The sequence below is a fragment of the Amblyomma americanum genome, chromosome 1 (genome assembly GCF_052857255.1).
Source record: "Amblyomma americanum isolate KBUSLIRL-KWMA chromosome 1, ASM5285725v1, whole genome shotgun sequence".
NCBI lineage: Eukaryota > Metazoa > Arthropoda > Arachnida > Ixodida > Ixodidae > Amblyomma > Amblyomma americanum.
Window position 1 is genome coordinate 117,853,940 of NC_135497.1, and position 18,571 is coordinate 117,872,510.

The window sequence follows — 18,571 nt, forward strand, 5'->3', positions numbered from 1 at the left end:
TCATGGCTAGGTGGCTTGAGCCACCGCCCGATTTAAAGGATTCAGCCGTATCCATCCATCCATCCACATCCATCCACCCACCCACCCACCCACCCACCCACCCACCCACCCACCCACCCACCCATCCATCCATCCATCCATCCATCCATCCATCCACCCACCCACCCACCCACCCACCCATCCATCCATCCATCCACCCACACATCCATCCATCCATCCATCCATCCATCCATCCATCCATCCATCCATCCATCCATCCATCCATCCATCCATCCATCCATCCATCCATCCATCCATCCATCCATCCATCCATCCATCCATCCATCCATCCATCCATCCATCCATCCATCCATCCATCCATCCATCCATCCATCCATCCATCCATCCATCCATCCATCCATCCATCCATCCATCCATCCATCCATCCATCCATCCATCCATCCATCCATCCATCCATCCATCCATCCATCCATCCATCCATCCATCCATCCATCCATCCATCCATCCATCCATCCATCCATCCATCCATCCATCCATCCATCCATCCATCCATCCATCCATCCATCCATCCATCCATCCATCCATCCATCCATCCATCCATCCATCCATCCATCCATCCATCCATCCATCCATCCATCCATCCATCCATCCATCCATCCATCCATCCATCCATCCATCCATCCATCCATCCATCCATCCATCCATCCATCCATCCATCCATCCATCCATCCATCCATCCATCCATCCATCCATCCATCCATCCATCCATCCATCCATCCATCCATCCATCCATCCATCCATCCATCCATCTATATTCCAATTCATTTTTCCAACACACAAGTAATGATTGCAAGCACCTTTTTTGCCTTCATCGCTGTGATCGTCAATAACATCACCTTAAAGAAAGCTGTAACTGATTTGTTGTGTTAATAATTTGTTCTGTTCACCCATTTCTCTAAATAATTCCCTTGAGACTTGAGAGTAAATAAGTAAGGTGATGAAACGAAATATTTTAATACATAATTTTTTCAAATTCAAATTGAATTTTCTTCTCTTGCAAGGAGGGAGCAGCCACAAAAAGTTATTGCTCTTAGTGGCTTGATGAGGTGACCCAAAAGGTGATGACGAATGCAATGCATACACCAAAACACTAAATTAAAAGCATGGGCAAGCCGCCGAGGTGCCTTAGTGGTTATGGTGCTCGGCTGCTTACCTGAAAGACGTAGGTTTGATCCTGTCCCTGTTGGCCTCATTTCAATGAAGATGAAATGCCTTTGTTGTGCGATAATTCAGTGCATGGTAAACAACCCCAGGTGATCGAAATTATCAGGAGCCCGCCACTACAGCGTCCCTCACACCCTGAGTCGCTTTAGGACGATAAACCCCATAAAGCCAAGCCACAGGCAAGCGTGGGCTCGTTCAACTTGGACATAAACTGCACACAGATACTCATTGCTTGCATATCGAACAGCAGAACAAAAGCAAGTGATCAACTGTCTTATATACGGTACAAAAAAAGGATTAGGTGTGTGAGCAGCATTATTTCAAGACACCAGACAAAGCAAAAAATCATCCATTTGATTTATGCAGAGGGAGGAAAGTTTGATAAATGGCACCCACCAAGCCAAAAAATAGACAGGCACTCCAATATAATCACCAATAAACAAAATGTATTAGGAGGAAAACAATGTTTCAGGCAAGTTGTTTTGATACGTTGGACGTAACTGCAGCGCAAACATCCACATTCCAATTAAGGAAGACACGCATGGACGGATGTTGCAGCAGCCACGCACGTGTGTGTGTGTGCGAGAAAGAGAAACAGCTTTATTATGACATAATACGAAGCGCCATGGACATCCTGTGCCAGGGTCACCAAAGCCAACTGTTCAGTATCAGCTTGTCTGAGGCTGTGGGTAATGCTGTAATTGAAAGGCAATGGGGCAGAAGAAAAGGGAACGTTCCAGGTTAGCATAGGGATTGGTGCTAATGGGGCATGCAGGGAAGACTCTCAGATGGTAGACGAAACAATGGCCAGGGGTGATAGGTGTATCTTAAAAAGGATGCACTGAAGAATACGAAGTTGGGGGTCAGTGAGATGTTTGTCTGGAACAGGAAGGCTACAAAAGAGATCCTGTCATGTTGCCACAAGACGATTATTTTGTGTCTGCTTTATGTAAATCTGGGTGCTTGTGCTGCAGTTGTATCTGAAGTATTTTAGAAGCCTTTCTTAGACATAACATTGTTTTAATGCGGATAAGGCATTATTATTATTGTTACTGTTATTATTGATTGAAAAAAAAAAAAAACTCTGCAAAGATGTCACAGATTAGCCCCTTCATGGGAGAGATAGGGTCTCACCTTGCACCGATGGTTTGCTGCATGATCCTGCAAGGTTTAGCTAAGCACAGGAAGGCAACATGCTGGCTTTTATGTACCTGACAACTTTTATGGGTCACCCAATGAGCTTTTTACTGTGACATCTGTGCACAGCCTGAAGGGGCAACTGAATTGCTGTATTAATCTTCAAGGTTTTACTGCACTACCACTCGCAGTCTTCTGGCAGTGAAAAAGCCGCTGTTGTCTGTGTGCATGTGTGTGTGGAAGGTAAATGAAAGTGCCTTTCCCAGACGGCATCTTCAGAAAGAGCATAGACAAGGTGAGACTGAAAATGTTTAACCACGGCACAATACAAACACCATATCATGTAAACGCAATTCTACTTGATAGCACACTTCTTCCGAAATCACATTCCCACTGTGAGTGCACTATGATCAGTTTGACTGGAACGTTTCAAAAAAAAAAAAAACTGCATTTGTTGTGCCTGGGATAATTGTTTCTGGTAGCTTTTGCTTCTTTTGATTCTTCTTTTGCTTCCTGTTGCAGTAATTATATAGTCTGCCTTATCTGATGTATCTACAATTACAGACGAATAGGAAAGAGGTCTGGTACATTGTCAGGCATTCATGCCTTTCCATCAATGTATAGACAGGACAAGTGAAGTACATTTTATTTTGTACCTGATTTGAAACTTTGTATGCAAGCATTGTTCCGAACATTGTTTTATGATTGATTTATACTGCAATCTGGGCATTTAAATTCTTCTACAGGGACTACTGGCACTTTTTGTACTGTCTGCATCATTTTTGCACTGAACACGGGTTCATCTGATGTATATTCTTCCATGCTTCACCTTTAATGGGGTACGATCTATGCTTTACAGTTTTCTTGCCTCAGCAGCTTTGATAACAACAAATGTCAAGAGCTTTCAACCTGGCATCTTAATAATAAGCAAACTATTTTACTTCTATTTAATGAGAAAAGTTCAGCTTTGTGATTCCCAAGTAATCATTAGACCTATGTTCCACATTACAGTTTAATCCCTACTGTATCTTTGTACTTGATAAAAATTCTATCCCTTTCATTGAAAATGAAATGGGTCTTATATTGCTACAGCACTTACTTGAAGGAGCTTTAAACCTATTTTTTTCTGCGGTCGAGAAGATATGATATCAGCTAGTTAAGGTGAAATATAATTGGCCTTCACTGAATAATTGTCATCTGGATTTACATGCACGCAAGGGAAATATCGTAAATTGAGAATTTGGCATAGTTGCAGCTTATATGAACCAAGATCACCCATTCTCAACCAGAAACCTGTTGGCCACAGTTTTAAACAAAGAACCATAGTTGTTTGCTAATATGTGATGGCACACCTTCACTTCCAAAGCATTGTTCCAGCTGGAACTAAGTGAAACTATAATCAAAACTGAGCTGCACCTGAAACATGACTGCAAATAGTTCCAGTTAGCGACTTAATAGAAGCTAAATGTTTCTGTCTTGGGCCAACAGTAGGTCAACTTCATACGCATGGCAGATATCCAATGGTCTCCAGCTATGGAAACCACAGGGTTCTATGTGGTTTCAGCTTGGATATGTCAAATTAAACTGTCTACATTTTCAGTTGATACCAGTCGAAAGCCTGCACGCATGCATTGCAGCTGTGTTAAGGCTTCTGCTGTAATCTTTCTGTGCGAGACGTGTCCTAGTTTCGATTAGCTCTTCTTTTATAAGAAATAGCTCTTTAAGAGATCTCCTTTGACACCGGCTGAACTTGGAAAAACAGTAACAGGGAATAAAGTGTATAGTATATACTTAAGTGCCCGTGGCGGGAACTGCTAGAGGAGATAGCTGGGTACGTACTTGTAGGCGCGGCTGCAAGCCCTTCTGGCCCATGCAGTTTCACCCATTTGGCTTTGCGCTGCAGCCGCAACGAGAATCATAGTTTGAAAAATCCAAAAACTGATGCGGATATTACGGTCGACTATAATAAACCTTTCAATAAGTAAGGCACATTACTGTAATTGGTAAAAATTAAATCTTATATACTAGATTACCAGCCTGCTGGTTAGCTTTATTTTGACACACTATTTTAACACAAAAAAATCTAATTAAAAATTGTCAAGTCTTCGTAGAAAGGCACTGTAGACCATCAATTTTTTAGTGATTATAGCATATAGAGTACCTTCTAGAAGATAAATCAGGCTCGGCATATATATATATATCTTCCAACTGAAAACTCTCACATGCACCTGCTGAATGGCATTTATTTTTTTGTTTTGTGCAATACATGCCTTACTTATTTTCTTCTTCCGTAACTACTACATATTTCACATAACAATAAAAACTAGTTCAGCTGCAATTGTGAGTGCACATACTGGGATGCATTTCTCTAGTGATTATTTTTCAGTTGCAAGCGATCAACTTGCATCAGCTCGCCCTGTTACCCATTCTTCTGGCCGAAAACCTTAGCTGCAGCCATGGAATCAGCATTCTTGGGCATGTGTGACATATGTGGTCATATCGTCTAGGTGGGGATGTACGCGATTTGTGTGCATCTGCAGATATCTAAATATATGATTTTTTGGTATGCTAATGTGCTGAATCATATAGATGAAATCTGGTATTCCAAAGATGATTTGATCTCTTTAGATATGCAGCAAAACATTAGTTTTTTTTTATTTAAAGTTCCAGAGACAATATGAAGCTCAGTTTCTAGGCTGCATGTACAACCTAAGGTGAGAGTTGAGTGTGCACTCGTGTTCATATACAATTGTTAAATGCAGCAAAGCGTTGAATGCAACAGAACATTGCCATCGCGTTTTTCATGTGACCGCGAAAAGAAAAAAAGAACAGAACAGCCAGGAAACGTAGTAGCCGAATGTTTAGCGTGAAAAAAATTGTGCAGCGCTGCCTGCAGTTTTTTATCATTGTGACATATATCCACCTACAGCTTCTCTGGAATTAGCAAGGCTGTGTGGTTCTCACGATCGTTCTGCATGTGCAGAACTTCAGAAACGCACTGCCATGAGTCTGGGTTAGCCTGAGCAGCTGTCTGTGGAAGAGATTTAGCAATGAAGAGGGAGCATGCCTGGAGCATGCGAAGATGCGGTACGCGTGCGCTTCTTCGCTGCTATCGCGGTGGCCGCATTAATCCCATAGGATCATCGCCTATTGTAATCTAGAAATTGTGTACTTTAAGGTGCAGGTGACAAGAATAATTAAAGCAGATGGCAGAAACAAAATTGTCGGAGCGAACCCACGCAAGCACATTTTGTACAGCGCTGTTTGTGCCGTCTGCCCCGGCATAGTTTTGTTTTTGTGCTGTCGTTCGCGATAGTGTCGCAACGGCGATGTAAATGTGCCAACAGACGCACAAAAATCACATGGTCTGTAAGTGTGTTGGCATTGGCCTGGGTGCTTCCTTCCAGAAGTCGCCGAACGCAGCGGCGAACAAGCGCCTATATAGAGTACGTGTATAGTCTCGCTTTTTCTGGCCGGCGTCGCCATTACGTGCGCTTTGAACGAATTCCGGGACGGTGTAAACTACCATCGTGAGATGACTTTCGTGACGTACGACAAGGGAATTATGCAACAATTGCATTATGTAACAGATATAGGCGACTGAGTTTCAGTTGTACAGCCTTCTGTGGCAGCTGGACTATCTGGCCTCATACGGAAAAAAAAAAATAGCACCGGGTAAAACGCAGCAACCGTGAACATAACAGCGGGGTTCTACTAGATGCTCGTTTTGCAAAGGGAAAAATCAATCCTGCCACTTTTCATTGCGAGGGCTAGAAGCACCAGCTGCAGAATTCCATCTCGTATCGATATCACCGTTTCACTGTGCCGCATTGAAGCACCATGATCAATGCGTTTAGTAGTAAAACCGTTTATGCATGATCCTTCCTCAAACACACGCTCACACAATGAACTCTCGTTGTTTCGTGCTCGCTTTTACAGCTCAAACTTTCGGTCAATCTATTGGAACTGAATTAAGAGCACCAAGAGTGGACGCTTATATGCGGGGGTAGTTTTGTAGCCGTGCTCCGTTTGAGCTGCCTTACATATAAATTTGTCGCTATAATAAACTTTTGAGATTTGCGACAAGTCTTTTGGAGATGAAGACAATATATCCAAGGGCCAAATCGTGCACGCGCCATAGATGGGAAATATATATATGGCCACGTGCTAATGGTCAGGCATTCGACGTCTCGATACTTCAACTATTACACGACCGAAAATTTGTTCAAATTATGCTGATTTGAAGCGAAGGGTAAAAATACTTCATTACACAGAGTTTGGAATGAAGAGAGGCCGACCAGAGGGGTTGGTATGGGTCTTTTCATTCTTTTGCGACCGCTCATCAGCACCGACAGCATTAATAGCAGCGCTTCACAGATTCCACTCGATCGGCCCCGCATGCGCTAAAATAAACTGGTTCCACGTCGCGACAGGAACAGGAGCGCAGCTGGGAAGAGAAACTGCACTTCGAAAGCATCGTGTGACAGGGGCAGTAGGCGAGTGGTTCTCCACGATTGCCGCACGCAGAATGCTGCATTGCCATGCTTCATCGGTCAGGACAGGCAAGCTCTACGGCCGTTGCGTACGCTTATATTACCGGCAGCTTTGTTGCACTGAAATACGCGATTTTGACGGGAGCGAAGTGCCAGTTTGTAAGTACCGCTGGTTTGAATTAAGCGATTTCCCTTTCTGTGTAGAGTACACACGTACCTTATACATACCTCTCTGGCAATAATGACCCTCAGCAGCTGAGAAAAGTTAGACCAAGAAAAAAAATATTCGGACAACAGGTGATGCGAATTCACTCAGCCACCTAGCTCAGCTAGGCCACTGTTCTGCTTGAGGAAAGATAGGTCACAACAGTAAGAGAAGACTATAAATCAAATTTAGCAGATATTTAGGGCCTCTTGTTAGCAGTTAAAGCCAGATATTATCCAGTTTGTGCACCCGAAGCATAAATCATGAAATTCCTGCTAAAAAACTGCCTTCAAGAGAAATGTAGTTTTCCAGTGCAACAGGCTGAAGCTACCGTATAGAAACTGGCAGATGTCTTGAACCTGAAGACAATGGAAAAGCTGGCCATGTGATGGTTTGCATGTCATGTTGCATGACATGAATTACTGTGGAAGACATCGTTTTCTTTATGCTCTTTTACAGTGCAGTTTCGGGTAATGCCAATTTCACAAACTGCTAGCAAGGGCCCAGTGCTACTGAATCCGCCGCATTTGCAGCGAGTTGCAATCCCAGTAGCACTGCTAGGACAGTTACCTTGCCTTTGTAAAATACCTACAAGGAACACTCAATTCAAAGGGCCCCCCTATTACAAAGTTCAGCAAGAGCTTCCTTAGTACTGTAAATGTTCAAGTGCTGAGTGAGGTGGTGGTATAGGTACAAGCATCCCACACTCAGTGGTAATGCAATTAGAAAAGGTGCTACCCACCTGTAAAAAAGTTGAAACTGCCCCCCCCCCCCCCCCCCCCTTATGCATTAAACGTAGACACGCGCAGTGGCCACAAACATCCTGTTCATTACCTAATTTACATTTCCATTGGGCTTCAGCACCCTTTTAGCAGTTGCCTCAAAGCAGCATGTTGGTGAAATTTCTTTTCATCAACTTTATGAAGCATTTTCTGCTGCAATGGCATAAACAGGAAGGCAATATGCGGTTCTGCAGCAAGACTTCAGACTCTGATGCGACACACGGCAAGCACTTACCGCAAAGATGAGTAGGTTATTCAGAGGAAGCAATGTGGTGGCTTTGTAACACGGTTTTTCTGTAGGGCCAACGAAGTTGTCACTCATTTATTCATGCGCTTCATTAATCACTGACAAGGCGTGTCGGTAGGAATACTTTATTTGGCATGGAAGTCCTGGCCAACATGGGTCTAATGCGACTCTGCTTGTAGGCCAAGGTGCAGACTTGTGGGCACAATCTTGAGCCAGTAGCCTGGAACCAGGAATAGGTGCCTGGGACTAGAGAATGCTGCGCCATGCAAGGTCAGCTGCTGCAGTCCCTCCACTAGTGTCAGTCATACACAGGGTTGGATGCCATGAAAAGAGAAAAAGGTATGCAAACTCAGAACATTAAAATGAAACTAATAAACCACTAAGATAAACCCACAAACAAACACACAAAAAATGGAATGCATATGAGAGAAAAAAGATAAGGACATCTCCCAACAGACTATAGCAGCAGCCCACGCACTCCTGTAGTGGCTTTGCGTATGGACATTAGAAAGATCCTCAAAAAAAGGATAAAAGGAACATTGTTCAAGATGTGCCGGAGAACCACACACAAAAAGAAGCGTGTACAAGGCAGAGACCAAGAATGAAAATAGTCAAGACAATGAAAGGGTTTCTGAAAGGCTTCTGATGCTGGCACACAGGAGGTCACAGCTCCATATGCTAAACCCAAAACCTTAAAGGGGCGGAGACACCAAATTTTTGGTTCAAGTGTTCTTAGTTTCAAATATTGCATACTCCCACCAGGCGCGTGATACGTGCTCCGCGATTCAAATATGTGCGTTAAATATTATCGCATTATTTATACTGAGCGATTTCGATTTCTGAGTGTCAGGGTGCGTTATGACGTCACTCCCGAGAAAGAGCAGCAACCCTAGTCATGTGGGCTCCAAAAGAAGTGCCACAGGGACCGCTGCATCGTCTGCTCTCGTACACATGCTGCGCATACCAGGGCCTTTCGAAGTGCCGGCCAGTACTGCGATGTGCTTTATTCTCGAGTAGTTCAAATATTAAAACAGATATTTGAAATGACAATACAAACATGTTTCCACAAAATGCAGTGATGAAAAGAAACATTTCACAAATATTTTATTCCTCATCATTTATCACATCCTAAAGCTTATTTAGCATCGCAATGAATGAGGGGAAATCATGTAGAATGGTACAATTTGTCTGAGCCACAACTGTGTTCAGGAAAAAACATGACAGCTTGACTTTGTAAGCTGCCGAACGACAATCTTTCGGCTTTTCACTTCTCGGCCTTTTGGTGAAGATCATAGCACCGAAGCGCGGCCATGTAATAGAGCATCCACCTCACATTCGGGAGGTGCTGTGTTCGATTCCCAGTGCCACGGGGTACCCACTGGTTTTTTAATGAGTACAAGATTTCCCCCGGCACGGTGCTCGGCTCATCTAGGGTGAGATGCTTGGGAAAAGGGTCTTCGACCAAACCGTTGCCTTGACGGATCAGAACTAAGTTTTGCCATCAAGCAACCCTAAATCCGCCTTGTGCGGTAGAAGCCCATCTTTTTTTGTAGCGATAGCTACACTACGGTAGCATTTTGAGCCTTCAGCGTGCCACTTGTGGCTGCGCCGCCATGCTGTCACGTGGTGCGGAGCAGCTGCTGGCGGCGAGGCACCATGGCTGATCATGCGTTCGTCACGTGGTTGGTCACGTGACAAAGTTACACTCGACCAGCTGTAGCTATCGCGTCACTCCAGGTTTAAGCAAAGCTAAACCACTGCCAATTTTTTTTTAACCCGTCATGCACACCTGCCGATGCGTGTGAGCCAGCCACAACGGTAGCGAGCAAATACCGCCGCACCTTGCTCGAAGGGGGTTTGTGAGTGGAGAGTGCTATAGCACATCTCTCGTGAGGCTAGAGAAGTGAATGTTAACGTTGTAAGTTTTGTAACTGGCACAAGGCGAGAGTTTTGGACTGCGAGTTTTAACCACGTGGAGTCGTTTTTGTGCCCGCATTTGACGGGAATTTTGAGGTGCAGGTGGACCGGAGACCGCGGGAATCGAACCCATGACCTCCCATAGCCAAGGCGAGCACTCAAGCATGAGGCCACGGCTGCGGTGGAGATGCTCTTCTTGTCACAGTTCAGACACTGAAAAGGCGTATGACGTGATGTGGCATTGCTGAGAAACATAAAATGACACAAAAAATCGATCAACAGCAGCTTAAGCCACAACAAGAGTGAGAGCATTAACAAGACTACCTCTTCCACACTCCCTTGTGACACCTCCAGCCGTGGAATGCTGCCCCAGATGCAGCATTCTTGACGGGACATGGCCCGCTTAACTCTTGTGTATGGGTTTCACCATACTGGAATCCCTGGCCGTAAGGGACCCACAGATTCTGGCACATTTCAACTAGGAATCTGTGCAGGAATTTCAGCAGCTGTTTCCCTTCTCACTGGACGAAAAGTGCCTGACTGATCCAGACTCTTAGATTTGAAAGTTTGTTAAAATTATGCTCAAGTTTTTGCTTTCTTTTAATGGTTCATAAGAGTGGTGGCCATATGTGCTGAGCTTTCATAGAAGAAACAAACAACTCTACTTTGAGAAAATTCTGGAAAATTTCTAAACTGAACACTCTGCATGCTTTCAGGGCCTTCATACACTGCTCATTGTACTGCAACAGAAGATTTCAGGCTTTCAAGAAGGAACCCTTGAACAAGAAGGCTGACAAAGGTTGGTTTGCTCATCAGTGAGAAGCACTGCCTTTTACTGCCTTTCCAATGGAGGCACACTCTGGCATCCCTTTTGACAGCAGCAATGCCACGGGCCAAGTACCAAGCGATTTCCACAAAAAGTAACAGCTTTGATGACCTCGTCATCACAGCTCGAACCGCAGAGAAACTAGCCCCTACTTGTTTGTTTCTGCGATAGCCTACAAGATTGACGAGGCTTGAGAGCAAGATTTAGATCGATTTTGATGCCACGCTAGGGTGGCGTGGCACCTCGCATCAGCATACTGAAAGTGCTTGAATTATGCACATTACTATGACCATGGCTTATTCCACAGAAAATACTTTTGAACGTAGCTATGTCTATTCATATGCACCAGCCCAAATTTAATGAGGAGTGTGGCAACCTGTACAGAAACAACCAGTATATACAATGCTCACTTAATTGAAGACAAGAAAAAGACAGCTAAAACAGACAGGCTGCCATGCCTAATACTCGTTAGAAGCAAAAATATGTCATGCCAATGAGAACGGACCGTGTACTGGACACTCACAGTGCCATTAAAACTTGCGCCAGACCCCTGCGTTAATTTCAGTCCATCCTTTTCCCAGACTTGGCCACTTTCTTGATGGTACCCCTCACAATTCTCCGATTTTTTCAGGTAAGCAAAATTCCCCTGACAATTCTAGGTTGCTAGACACCCGTTAACACCGTCACAGCCCTTCAAAGAACAGTAGAATCTTGATGTTTTGTTCTTGGTTCGTGTAATCTGCAGTTTCACAAAACAAAAAATTATGCGTGTTCTGCTATTTTTATTCACAATACAAATCCTGGATAACTTTTTGAAACGATTCCCTGGTATACATGTCCACAATTTTGCCAAATTCTGATCATACGATGCATTCAGAGACCAAAAGAAAATTCCAGCCAAGCTAGTCATCACTTTTGAATGCTTTGCCCAAATGCTGTGAAACATATTGACTAGCGCATACACAGACAGGGACGAAAGTAAGAGTAAGAGACATGACACCCAAATGCACCTGAGCACTGCGGAGAAGACGCCGCTGCTGCTCTGCACAAAGACAAGGAGACAAAGCATCTTAAGAGCAGCTGAGGCTCTTCCACAATGCACAAGTGTAACAGGACAAAGTATCTGAAATTGCTAAGAAATAGTTGACGGACTGGACGTGCCATGAAACTTCAGCCCCATGGAAAACGAAAATATGGAAACAACTTGCAAGTGCTAGAAAAGGAACTTTCCGAAATTTGTGCCAGCCCATTCACAAAAGTTTTAATGAAGTGAAAGTGCCAATAAATACCAGGGACTAGGAAATGGCGCAAAACATGGACATAGAGACAATCACGTGCAGACCAGCAAACAAATTTTTCGAAGGTGCTAATTCAAGCTTGTTGCTAAAACCCTGCATTCATAACATCAAAGAAAGGGGGGGGAGACAAAAAATAAAAGGGAAGGTGGCACAAACCTTTGCCTTAAAATTGCAAAAGGCCTTGTCTCGTACCATTTACAGTAACTTAATTACTGTAATGAAATCACAGTAATTATATTACTTCCCCATAATTTCTAATGTAATTCGTTACTTTCAAGCAGTAATTTCTCAGAAAAGTAATTAATTACTAGCGATATTACTTTTGCTGCACACCGAGTCCATGCTTCTCGTATCTGCCATGCTTTGGCCTCGCGTTTGTGGAGATGAGCATATACAAAGCAAAGATGCAGTTTATGGGGGTTTAACGTCCCAAAGCAATCGACTCGGGCTATGAGGGACGCCATAGTGAAGGGCTCCGGAAATTTTGACCACATGGGGTTCTTTAACGTGCACTGACATCGCACAGTACATGGGCCTATAGCATTTCGCCTCTACCAAAATGAGACTGCTGCGGCCGGGATCAACCAGAGTCTTTCGGGTCAGCAGCCGAGCACTATATAACCAATGAGCCACTGCGGCAACTTCCAAAGCAAGAATAAATTATGGAGGGCACTAGAGACTACTTCCATGCTTTGAAGGCGAAAAACATTCACTTTTTAGTTTATATTGTTTCCTTCCTTTCTAGTGACACACCTACTTATTAGCGTAGTCATAGGGCAACACAAACATTAAATGAATCATTACTCGGCACGAAGCAACGCGGTTTTGTGGCCCATGGGTTGTGCGATCGCTTCGCAATCTGAAGGCCCTTGGTTCAATTCTCTGCACCCTCGGAAGAAATTTTACTCTTTGCTGATGATGTCACTGGGGGTTGTGGACCACGTTTCCTGGACATCAACAACGACGCCGGGAATCGACGTTAACGTGCCACTTAAAGGGGCCATGACAGCCTGTTTTCACGCATACCCTGCTAATTGTCTTCAATTCCCAACAGGTTAAATTACAATTCCCCGAATTTTCAGTTGATTCTATGGAGTAAATAATTTTAAAACTAATTTCTTTCATTTCTTCTGTGAACTGCTTGCTGGTCTGGCAACCTCTGATCGCTGACGTCACGAGGGCATACACGCCCCGCATCATCTGCTGCGAGCTGTTGAGGTGCTTGCATGCACACCGTAGACAGCGGTCGCTCGAAAAGTTTTTTCTTTTAGCTGAGCGAAAAAAAATGCATTTTTCGTGTTCTGCCTTCAACTTAGTACGCGAACTGAGTGATCCTTGGGAAAGCAGACTTCCTGGTGGCACCCGTTTTTCGATTCTTGAAGCATAAATCGATGGACCCCTGCTTTATTATTTACGCTTAGAAGCATGATGTTCGTATGTTATGAATGTGGTCTCTATTGAGCAGTCAAGTGCTCCTGCATGTGAAAAGCGGCACGTGCCATGCATGCCTTTGCCGATGTGCGCTGTGAAAACCGTGGCGTTTTGTAGCTGTAGCTACCAAGTTCTTGTCCGCTATCCATCGACTCGATAATTAAACTCAAATTATCAAAAGGTGGCACAAGAGTAACATTGAGGCACGGAAGGAGCAGAGAAAAGTGCCGAGTGCGACGAGTTCCCCGCTGCATGTATGCGTTTGTAAGTCGAACATACATTTCCTTCGAGAACCTTTTTGCAGGGACCAAGCCGCTTGCAAAACCCTACGGGACTTGAATGCCCTCACTGCCCGCGCCGATGAATCGTCATCGCCATCTAAATGAGTGCTTCAAAATAATAGTACAGCATTTAGCATTTTGCTGTGCGTGCGCATCGTGCCTGAGGAGTGCGACGATTATGACAACAGCCCCGTGCTGAGGTTGTTTACATGGCTGCAGTGCGCAAACAGTACTGGTCGTTTAAGTGGCAAAAAATGCAAGGTGGCTTCTCCTTATCTTAAATATTATGTACTCTTGCTCACAAATTGCACTTTTACTCATTTACACACCATGATAACACTGCAATAAGCACCGATGATGCTATATCGTTTGCTTGGGAAACGCTTCGCATAGGATACCGGTGCTTCCTGCTAATTGTATCTGCTTTCTCTTATGTCACCAAAAGTCAATTTTAGATCGCTTTGGCTATAAATATGTACGGGCATTACTTGAATTAATGAAAACAACCAGATTTGTTGTCCACAGTCGACGCCGACGGCTGCTGCCGGCTGCCTTCTGCACATGCTATGCAGACCGTGTCACATATCGGCACTTCCCCCTTATTGTACTCGCGTCCTGCGGTGTAGGTAGTCGCTGCTTTGAGGGCACTGTAGCCAAAACTACGCTTAGCAGCTATTTGCAGGCACTAAAACTTGTGAATTCGCTCTCCGCAATTGCTGAAATCGCACACACGAATCCTGCGTACTCGCTAGGCCTTGTCATGAAAGGGGCCGGCGGTCCACCGTCAACCGAAATTCAAGAGTATGGCAAAAGTTCCTCACTGATTAGTAAGAAAGTGTGAAGATATTGAGGCTCGTAGTATTTCGCGTGCAGGTAACAAGTGTGTGAGCGTGGCATCAGTGACACTGTCAGCGAAAGAGCTCTCCTATCTAGATCGATGGCAACCAGCGAAAGGCTGACTTAATTATCAATCTTTTTCGTTTCTCGTTGTGGTAAACAGTTGACAGTTAGCGCTCGTGTCATTCTGTGTCTCTCCTTTGTGTCCTGTTTTGTTACGCGCTGCTCTATTTTCATGGATCACCAACTCGCCCAACAAGCAACACTTCTGGAATACAAAGTGGTAATCCATGTTTAATAATGCCTTACGCATCATTACAAACAAGAACACAGCACCCAAAATTTATGGGTCTATACTCCTTTAATTCTTTAGACCCACCATTCTGCTCACTGATCTTGCTTTGCAGTTCATCTCCTGAGCGACTTAGCAATATCACCTGCGAATCGCAGATTACTAAGTTGTTCTCCATTAACTCTTATCCCCAACTGTTCCCAATCCAGGCCTCAGAATAGAGCAGGTATTCCTAAATACCTCCTGTTTACAGGAGGTATTTTGTTGCAGAGGAGGCATTGTGGAGACTCATTTTTTTGCATGATTGGTCATGTATTTGCAGTCCAAGACTTCTTCAGCACAGTTTGGTATTGACATTGTTGCTTCCATCATTGGCAAAACGCCATCCAATGAAAGTAACGCCTACATGGAAGCTGAAGACAGCTAAACCCATACTGTTGGAAAAAACTGCATGCGTGCTAGACACTTGCTTGTTCACTCAAATATGGCCTAATAGAGCAGCTGGGACACGGGACCTGGCTTACATGCCTTTGAAGCTGCACTCGTAGCTATGTGATTAAAAGGTTTCACCTGCGCATTATTAATAGAGCAGCCGGGACCCGGGACCTGGCTTATACGCCTTTGAGGCTGCGCTAGTAGCCATGTGATTAAAAGGTTTCACCTGCGCATTCTTTGAAATGCCTCAGGTATCTTTTACCAGGTAAACGGATATACTCAGGCTGCTTTCAGTTTGGGCATATTGTTACGTGGTGACCAGCCGAATAATAAGCGGCAATGAACGATGGCAGTGAGATGATATTAATGGCCGCTCACCTATAGCGCGACCTTTCTGTTCCCGCGCCACTGCCAGCTTCGTCGTTTTCGTGACACTACCTGGGGCTGCCTAGCGATCGTCCCGATAGCGAATAGAAGAACACACCGACGAAGAGACACCTCAGTGGAGATGCGTTCAGAGGACGGTACAACAGAAATGGCATGGGGGGAAGTGCTGGCCGCCACGATACGATGAAAGATATGCATGAATGAATCCTGGTCCATGAAGCTTCCGGGTCACAGGTCGCCAGGAGCCGACAGCCGAAGCCCTTGGACGCACCAAATGGCATGGGCAGGAGGGTGGTGTCCTCACATGTGGGCGGCGTCTCGGGTCGCCGCAGTGTAGTCATGTCAACATGTCTTGTGGTCAGGGCGGGGGACGGGGCCAGGGGTGAGCGGCGAGGTCGGTTCAGGTCCGGCGGGCTAGGGCACAGCCGGGCGGGGTGAACCAGGTGCACACGGCCTACGATCACGGCAGGCGGAGGATTCCGAAGCTCCAGGACCAGGATGGGGATGATACCCCGCATCTCACACCAAATGTTAAGTGGCGACCAGCCGAATAATAAGCAGCGATGAATGATGGCAGTGAGATGATTTTAATGGCCACTCGCCTATAACGCGACTTTTCCGTTCTCGCACCACTGCCAACTTCGTCTTCTTCGTGACAATATTGCCGCTTTGCACATAGCTTTTCTGCAGTGTCACGAGGTACGCCTTAACGAGGTTTCACTGTACCTGTGAGTACTAAGGTTGCTGAATTTGATGCGTCTCAGCGTAAAATCTGAACCGATTCATACACCTCCTGAAATAAGGCCCATGAGCCAACTATAAAATTGAAGTTCTGATCTAGTGCTATGCGATGCATTCAGAACAGGTGCTGCCCTTGATGGTCTCACAGATAAATTTGACCACAATGGCAACGCAGGCATCAAAGGTTGCCTCCAAACTATAGCTCTCCACCATTCGCGGCATGTTTTCCGCTGCTCTACTGTCTTTTTCCACAGTGGCCCACAAATAACTCACCTCAGTTCTGACTGCGGGGCCAATCCAGCAAACAAGCCTTACGCAGTGCTGTTCGGATGGACCTTATGGCCATGCCACTGCTCTAATTACACCACACCACTTTCGCTCGGCCCCATGGTGACATTCCTAACAGAGGTTGGGGAACAAGGAAGCTGGAGCACCACGAAAGCCAAATGTACAACAAGGACATAGTGCAGTGGCCTCACTAAAGCTATTGCCCTGGGCTCAAACAGCACAGGTACTTCTGGTTGAGCTTACAACTTTGTCATGCCCGAGCTGACAGCCCACCAGCCACACACATCAAAACAAATTTTTAATTACACATGCCAACAATGCCACATCTATTAAGATATGGAAGATGATGTTAAGCCTTCTATGCTCTAACCAACCCAAAATTCTTAGCACTATCAAGTAGATAACCTCGGTTCTCTTCGGCAATACATCCAGCTCATTACTGTTCACAGCTATGGTAAACTGTCAGTTTGACCTCTCAGATTTTCTCATCAAGAGGCACACGAGCAATTGGCTAACTGTCTGGTTCTTGGGACCAAGTGCCATTAAGCAATCACTACAAGCTCTGGGCAAACACTCCCTGAAAGTGCCACCGAAAATCTTGCACCAAAGCTGTAAATTGTACTGTTTGAAAGGGCACTACTTTTTCTTTATTTATCTGTACCTCAAAGGCCCACAAGGGAGTATTATATGAGGGGTGGGCTGACATGTATTAAAACCTCCTGCCACAGAATTTTTCAGAAAAGGCAAACTGGAGAGCTAAACTGTTCATCTGCATCCTTGAGGTTTTTTGCTCCCATAATTCCTACTGCACTAGAAGCTGTGAATTAGTGCTTGAATCTGAATGCCACACACCCATATGCATGCAGCACACATCCTTTACCAGCATAGCACCACGTGAGATCATGTCAATGCCTCATCTAAGGACAAAGGGTGCAAGCACACAGAACAGCAGGAACAAAACGCAAACACTAATGTTGTGTAAGTCACTCCTGTGCTCTGTCTTTTGGGCTGCATGTCTCAAGATGAAGAAGAACCCCCTCCCCATTTTCCTCAAAAAGTGAAACTACAACAAACATCTGCTCCTAACTTGCGAATACAAAACGACAAACATAGAAGGAAGAACATAAACATGTCTCGTCCTTGTCTTTCCATGTATTCTTCAATTATGGGAACTACATCCTCGTTCAGCTACCTGTCCTACGTACATTCGTCTGTGGCTTCTCGCCTCTCGCCACTGCTTGCCTATAGGGGCACAAACATTCCCAATTTCAGAGCAGGAGGCCCACTTTCAAAATTGTAATTTGCTAGATCCGTGACAGCCTAGTTGCTTTGTTCACTAAACAGGCAGGCTTTGTTCATTTGGGGTCTGCAGGTGAAAGCTGTTGTCTTATTAGTGAATGTTTCCATGTTTCCTTTTTGTTTCTTCTTTCTATGTAATGACTGGGAAAAAAAGGCTGTCACCCACCCAATGCAAAGGAAATAGCCACATAATCAAGGTCTCTTCCATTTGGCTGCACCTTCTGCACTAGTTCAAGAAGTGCAGCACAAGTTCTAGGCTGGTTTGCACTCGCCAAAATGTAAGTGCAGCTGCGGTGCAGCAATATGGCGGCGCCCATGTGTAGGTTGAAGTGGAGAAGGTATGGCACTAGTTATTTAATGAAATGATGACAGTTCTTTGTTGAAAGGTTTATAGTTTACGGGGGTTTAATGTCCCAAAGTGACTCAGGCTAAGAGGGACGCCACAGTGAAG